This window comes from Amphibalanus amphitrite, unplaced genomic scaffold, assembly GCF_019059575.1.
Source record: "Amphibalanus amphitrite isolate SeventyFive unplaced genomic scaffold, NRLGWU_Aamphi_draft 002620F_arrow, whole genome shotgun sequence".
In the NCBI taxonomy this organism is placed as follows: domain Eukaryota; kingdom Metazoa; phylum Arthropoda; class Thecostraca; order Balanomorpha; family Balanidae; genus Amphibalanus; species Amphibalanus amphitrite.
This window is the reverse complement of record NW_024884029.1, coordinates 26802-32801: the sequence shown is the minus strand read 5'-3', so window position 1 is coordinate 32801 and position 6000 is coordinate 26802.

Sequence of the window (6000 nt, the reverse complement as noted above, 5' to 3'; positions counted from 1 at the left end):
TTTGATGGAGAATGATTGATATTCTGCCGGCGTAAAGATCGGAAAGTTGAGGGACGTAGCGTAACGAGCCTGCGTAATCTCGAGTCCGAAGCCTTCGAGATCGAGTGAAGCCGACACTCGTCAGCCCCGCCGCCTGGCTGGATCAAGTGTGCTCAACCAAACGCAGCGAGCCATCGAGCGCATTATAAATTGCATAGTGTAGTTTGACAGTTAAATGTCCCTATAGTTGTCGAGAACTCTTCTCAAAGTGAAAACTCTGGAGTTCTGCAAATTATTTTTGATGGATTCCACTAAGCATCTCTTCCATCAAGTTTCAGAAAATATTTCAGAGAAGTTTTTTAATGGCCTGGTCGAACGGGGTTAGGATTGCTAAAATATTTAAGTTTTACATGGGAAAGCTCATGCTGAATGATTGCCGTATTTTCAAGAGGACATACATAAAAAACGCTTCAATACATAATGATTTTTGATAGTTGCAGCCGACCGAGAGCAGTTTGTCATTTGATTACCATTGGTTGTAGGTATGCTTACCGAAGAATGTTGGGCTGCCGATATGACATGAATAAAAAAGATGAATTCACAAATATCATGTTATTGCATGCTTTGTGTTTGCGGGCTAAACGAGTCTCCGTTCGAGATTTTTTTTAACGGCGACGCGATTAACCATGGCATTATCGCGGTACATATATTATCCATTAAACAAGCTCGGTTGAGAGAGTCTAAATGGGGAGCAAGGTAATGAAAATAGTTCATAATTGATTCAGTTCATGAACGCATGCTGTAATTGTCTTTCATTTCATTACTGCAGCCTGTTACTGCCTCCCCAATCAGACTATTCGTCGCCGGCTGCAGAATGAATCCTGTCGCGGTGACCACCCTCGACGATTGGGGAGTCAGCAGCGTCGGCGGTCGAGACCAGACCTGTAAGGGCTGCTCCGGTCGGAACTGAGCACCGCTTCGGTCGGAACTGGGCACAGCTTTCGTCGGAACTGAGCACGGCTTTGGTCGGAATTGAGCACTGCTCACTGTTCCCGAGCCGGGATGGTTCCACTAGGGACTGCTCCTTAGGGACACCTTTGAACTTCGGTGCAGTAAGGAGCACGCCTCTGGCACATCTCTATCCCGCAGAGACACACAGACGCACCACGGCTGACCTTGGTCTGCCTGTGAGGGCCACCGCCAGTCCCGGCCTGTCTGTAAGAACCAATCTGAGAGACCCTCCGGCTGGCCTGGTCGGTCCTCTAGACCCGCCGCTCCTCGCCCCCGTCTGTTTGCAAGGTCCGTTCCTTTGGCCCGGACCGTCTGCCCCTCCCGTCGCTCCACCCAAACTGCGCTCCGGGCTCGGTGACAGACAGCGGCGCTCGGAGACGCCCGTAAATCCGACCGGCCGGCGCCGTAAAGCTCTCAGAGGACGGCCGTATAACGCCCCTGACAGTCGCCCTTCCCGGCCTGTTTAGGGTCTCGTGGGGTCAACCGACGGCTCAGAACGGCCGAGCTGAGCCGCCCAGGATAGAGTCGCCCAGCACGGTCAGCAAGTTTGTCCAAAAGCTAGACTTACCTGCTGTGCTACCTACGAGTACGGCCTGTATAGCGTTCTGAGTTGCACCTTCGACGGCCGACGCAAATATTTAGACTGTGGACGGGGACAAGCCCAGCAATAACTAAACACCTTATTTTAGGTGTAAAACGCATTGGTATGCAGATGAAATGATTTTGGAGACATTGTTCAAAATCATTGAATTAACTATTCAAAGTAGCTTCTTGGCTCAGTTTGTTCTATTCAGATTAGCAATGCATCCACCATCCTACCCCACTTGCCCTTTGGGGTCATTTAGAAACAACGAACGAATCAAATAAAGAATTACCATCACTGATGGAACAGGCCGCTGAATTTGAGCCTCAAAATATTGTGACCGAAAAGCCTGATCTGGGCTAAAGTTTTGTGGATCTGGGCCCGAATGAGTAACGGACTAACTCAATACATCCGTGGATCAGTCCGGGTCTCAGTCTGCCCTCAATCCGTTTTCAATCGGCACTCAATCCTTAGCTAGGTTAATGACTGTTCTAGATCTATCCGTCATCAAATGATCCCGGGACAGGCTATTGACTGCCATAAAACATTTTAAGTTTTAGTTCGTCCTCAATTTCAGGTCAGGTTCATGACTGCCTGTATCAATCTGGCCCCCGCAACCGCCCTGCATCCCAGGACAGGCTCATGGCAGTCCCGAGTCACTCCGAACCTCCATTCTCCTTCAGTCTGCCGTCAATCCGCCCTCAAGCAGCCGCCAATCCGCCGCCAATCCGCCGCCAATCCGCCGTCAATCCGCCGCCAATCCACCCTCAGTCCACCCTCCATCCCGGCGGCGTCAGGTCAGGGTACGACGGCTCTGACGGGGGCAGCATTCGCCGGCCTCCCTCCTCTAATTGCGTCAGACCAGTATCGACCGCACAACGGGAGCTAAGGTGACGAGAGAGGGCGACGACGACCGACCGCCGGTCGACAGAAATGAATGGGATCCGAGCAGGGCGACAGAAAATGGGAGCAGGTGACGGGCGGTGCAGCCAGAGAAGACGGGCAGCGGCCAGAGGTGACGGTCAGAGGTGAGATAGTTCATGCGTGAGGTGAAAGAAAATGGACCGAGGTAGCTGAATCTAGTTTGCAGAGATTAAAAGAGAACGATTGAGGTGAGAGAAAATGTAACGAGATGACAGAGGATTGGCTGCTAGTAAAGATGACAAGTGATGGAAAACGGACACGGATGACGGGGAATGAGGAGTTAGGAGAAATGAGATGAAAATGCTGAGCATAAAAATGCAGTCCGCGAAATATTGACATATTGACGTTGGGTAGTGGGGGGGTGGGGACGAGTAATTATAAACGTACGTGCGAAATTTATAGTACGAGCGAAATTGACATCAACGATCATGAACTAAACCAAAAGACGCATAATAATGCAAAAAGACATGCGTGGAAAAAAGTGCGAGTTTGAGTTCCATGTCCATTTTCCAGTATGATGTGATCTCTTCTGAGACCCGTCAATAGCCCGCACACAACACGTTTTCCTCCCCGCATGTCTATGGAACTGGAGACGAATATTGGATTGGAGTCGACCCGACAGTGCGCGGCTGTTTTTCGTGCCTACCGGCGTGCAGGGCCTGCTGTGCGTGAGAGGCGGTGATAGGTCAGTCGATGTCCTTAATCACCAGCGGGGTGCGTGCCGGCGGAAGACCGTTCGTGCTCCACTGGACAGCCGGTAACGTGCCTCTGGACCAAGGGCGGATCTAGGGGGTCGTTTTGGGGGGGGTCACCAGTCGGCCGACATCCCAGGTCTGGTGAATGAATTCTGACGACCGGGGGGGGGGGGGGGTAGGGAGCGAGTATGTCGAGATCAAAAAATGACATTTGATCTTCGTCGTTTATAAGATGAAGTTTTATCGTAAGTCACTCGGCTCAGTAGTTTTAGTTAGTGAAACCCACCTATATAGGAGCGTCGCCACGGATTTTTTACTGGGGGGGGGGGGGGGAGGCGGGTCGACCGACTTAAAAACCCAGAAGTAGATATAGTTACCTCACTTTTAGCCTAATGCATTAGTAAATAGTAGCATACAGTCACGATCTCTCTTATTGACCTGTGTATGAATCGGCGGCGCGAAGCGCCGCAAAAATTTGCAAAAAAAAGTTGTCAAAACACAGCTCTAAAACACAAATATTACAACCTTTTTAGCATGCTAGTACAAGCCGGAGTTCCTTCACAGTACACATATGAATTCCGATTCAATTTGACACGGTTGGTGTTATTACAGTCACTGTTATTTCTCTCTTATTGATTGGTGTATAAATCGGCGGCGCGAAGCGCCGAGAAAATTTGCAAAAGAATGTGTCGAAACACAGCTCCAAAACACAAATTTTACCACCCTTTTAGCATTGCAGTACAAGCCGGAGTTCCTTTACAGCACACATATGAACTCTGATTCAATTTGACACGGTTGGTTTATGTAATTACAGTCAAGATTTCGTATTGACCTGTACGTATGTACATAAATCGGCGGCGCGAAGCGCCGCGAAAAATTTGCAAAAACATTTGTCAAAACACAGAGGGGGCCTCCTCTCTACAGAGGACCACCGATCTCTACTGCGGGCCTCCTCTTTTCACAGGGCCTCTTAACTACAGAAGCTACAGGGCCTCCTCTCTACAGAGGGCTTCCTCTCTACTGAGGGTCTCTCCCTTTAAGAGGGCCTCCTTTACAGAGGGCCTCCTCTCTTCAAAGAGCCAGAGGACCTCATCTCTGCAAAGGGCCTCCTCTCTTCAGAGGGCCTCTTCTCTACAGAGGGCCTCCTTTCTTCAGAGGGCCTCTTCTCTACAGCGGGTCTCCACTCTTCAGAGGGCCTTCTGCATTCAGGCGGTCTCCTTTCCACAGAGGGCCTCCTCTCTACACAGGGCCTCCTCTCTACATAGAGCCTTCTCTCTACAGCAGGTCTCCTCTCTACAGAGGGCCTCCTCTTTAAAGGGGTCTCCTCTCTACAGGGGGCCTCCTCTCTACTGAGGGCCTCCTTTCTACAGAGGACCTCCTCTACAGAGGGCCTCCTACCTACTGAGGAGTCAGAGGGGCCCTAGCGGTCAGACACAGACACTAGCGGTTATTCACTGGAGGCCCCAGGAAGTAAGAAGGGCCCTAGCTGTCAGGCTGGTCAGAGGGCCCTGAATGTCCTGACGTGATTTTTGGGATTCCCGTGAATTTCTTTCGCCTCAGACGTGATTTTGACCTGCCAGGGCCCAGGGGCACTAAAAATAAAACAAACAAAATAAAAAATGAAAATAGGACATCACCAAAATTAAGTGACCGAAATCCGTTGAGTTTTTAATTTTGCGTATAGGTAGGGGCACCACGAATTAAATTCATGACCATCCCCTTGGAGTTTTCCTGGATCATCCCCTGGTGCTCGCACGGTTGAGACAAAAACGAGTAAGATTCTGGTCTTCAATACGCCTTTTCACGCAACACGATCCAGAAAAACAAAGGTATTAGCTCAGAAGTGTTTGACAGGTGATTTTGAGCATGCAAGACGGCGTCTATAGCGCATTTAGGTCTTCGGCTTTTGGGGGGGGTCAAATGACCCTCTCAGACCTTTTGGGGGGGGTCATGACCCCGTGGACCCCCCCCAGGATCCGCCAGTGCTCTGGACAGCCGTTAACGCGCCTCTGGACAGCCGTTAAGGTGTATATGGACGGTCGTATATGGATATGGATGAGAGGTAACGCGTGAGATGTGCATGGTAAAGGTTACAGATCGTTGAGCAGTCGTTGACGCGCATCTAGAGGACGTCAGCGTGTTTCTGGAAGCTTGTTAACGTTCATATGGAAGTTCGTTGACGTACATTTGGACACTGATGACCTTTAATGCGCAATGCGCATTTGAACCAATGTTGACGGTTAACAACCTCTGCCGCGCCTATACATAGATAGATATCCGTCACGTGGCTTTTACCGGCTTTTAGAACGATTATGAACGGACATAGGTGAACCTTTTGTCAGCCATCAGATGTCCTTTATGCAGCCATCAGTGCACCATGAGCGTCTAATACAGCTTTGTGCGACAATATCACTCCTGCATTTTGCCCTCATGTGGTCTGTAAGTAGAATTGTTTGCAGCCATGCATTAAAGTTCCGCACTAGTCGGTGTATCGATCCCAGGACAATGTACTCCGGCAAAGAAGTGCATTATTTAGGAGGCATCAGCGTTAAGTCTTATACAAAATTCATACGGCACGTAGGGTGCTTCAGGTAAGCCACTGCATTGCAAAATATCGTTTAATATCAGAATAGATTCTCGCTCATGCAAAACAGGCCCAAACTGCTGTTCAACAATGGAACTTCTTGGATCAACTCACATAGTACAGACACGGTAGATAAACACGCCGAAAGTACGACAATAGTTTTCTGAAACTATTTTCGCTCAATGTCTTGGGGGTCTCAGATTTCCTGGAAGTACAAAGTTTGC